Below are 1,628 nucleotides of genomic sequence, written 5' to 3' on the forward strand. Positions count from 1 at the left end.
GTTGCGTTTTTGAAGTCATTTTATACAAGCGTACTTTTTGAACAAAAAGAAGTACGGTTTTACATAAATGTACCAAAAAGCTTTATGTGTGTATTGTCACTTCTTACAGCATTTAACACAAAAATGAGTATTTGTTTACATTTTTTTCTTACACATTTCGCACACACACATTCTTAATTTTATAAAAATATGTGAGGAAACAGTTATTACTTATACCATGATCAGATTTACATTAGGCAATTTTTCTTGATGGATTTTTTTCGTCCCCTTTTATACAAACAATTCTGTTCGAACATTTTTCTTCCAAAACATTTAAAATAATCTCAATTACGAAAATTATAAAAGAAATTAATTAAAAAATCGTAACATGTTCTTGAAGTAATGTTTGTATAATACAAATTAAATAAAAAATATTTCTTGAACGAATTTATCAAAAAAGTACTTTATGTACGTTTTCGTTCACTTACTTCCACATTTTGTTTCAACACTGACACAATTTACGAATGAGAACCAAAACGGACAACGCATTTTTGAGCAGGCAAACCTTATCGTGTGAAAACGTTCATAGTCTTTAACTAACACTGCAGTCTGGCATCTGCGGCGACATGAATGATTGAATTAAATTGTTCTATGTGTGCTCTGCTAGCAGAGAGCTGCCGCGTCAGACTTCGCTGTCACTGCTAGTCATGGTTCGATTTTAGCCAAATTGTCAATGCTTTGCTTAACTTGCGCTTCAGTTGCTTGTGAAACGTCGGTTGTGTCGGTATTGTTTCTTTCTGATTCTGTTGTGTTCTAAGAAGAAACCCAAAGTGAAGAAGACATTATTTAAGGCTCTTCAAACATTGTTTATGAGTGAGTGTTTGTCTGTGTGATGACAGGCTGAAGTGTTAACGGTGTGTGTGAGAGTGCCTTTATACACTTAAGAAATATACTATATATTTACAATTAATGAAAAACGAAAAAAATGGTTCAAATATACATATAAGAAAACTGTAACACAATTAAATATTTTCCAAATATAAAAATTACGTGAAGTATCCTAAACCAATCACATAAAAACATTGATGTCTTGTTTAATGTCCTTTCGTTGCTGCTAAATAGACGAATTGCATAATTTCTTCGTTGTCAAACCTTTTGAAAATTTTCTGTGCTTCTGTGTGTGTGCGTGTAGGGGCTTTGGGTTTTATGGAATTGTTTTTTTAATTTATGTTGCAAAAGTGGCAATTTACAAATAAATTAAAATTTAAAATTGCCAATGTCAAGAAATCGTGGGATTATTTTTTAGCGTAGATTTTTAATTAGTTTCTGCAATGTGAGAAGAAATTGAACCACACTTTGAAAGGGAGGGAGCAGGTGTGTGTATTTTTATGCTTAAAAGATTAGAAAAGAAAGAAGAAATTATAAATGCAATAAAAATGCGATACTTAGAAAGTTTAACTAGATAACATTTAATATTTTCGAAATGTAAATGTTTACCAATATTAGAAAATTATGGAAAGTAAAACTTGACATTACAAATATTCACGAAATGACAAATTGGATTTAATTTTATTAATTTAAATCGTGGCGCACAGCTAAATAATCTATTAGTGTGGATTTGTGACACACAATAGTCCCCTTACTTGTCT

The 1,628-nt window shown here is 30.8% G+C and overlaps 1 protein-coding gene across 38 annotated transcripts in view; it reads left to right on the top strand.

Annotated features, from left to right (window-relative positions):
- The first annotated feature begins 682 nt into the window (after nucleotides 1-682).
- Fas1 (fasciclin 1 Fas1 domain-containing) overlaps nucleotides 683-1,628 on the top strand; it is a 69,510-nt gene continuing 68,564 nt past the window's right edge. For 9 of the 38 annotated variants that reach the window (XM_073962924.1, XM_073962940.1, XM_073962939.1 and 6 more), the window contains exon 1: nucleotides 733-893. The gene's annotated coding sequence lies outside the window, so the exon portion shown is untranslated. Of the gene's footprint in view, nucleotides 894-1,628 lie in introns of all 38 variants that reach the window. The other 29 variants (XM_073962926.1, XM_073962930.1, XM_073962942.1 and 26 more) reach the window with 8 other exon arrangements.

This window comes from Musca autumnalis, unplaced genomic scaffold (genome assembly GCF_047663935.1).
Source record: "Musca autumnalis isolate F117 unplaced genomic scaffold, ASM4766393v1 scaffold_1, whole genome shotgun sequence".
Lineage (NCBI taxonomy): Eukaryota > Metazoa > Arthropoda > Insecta > Diptera > Muscidae > Musca > Musca autumnalis.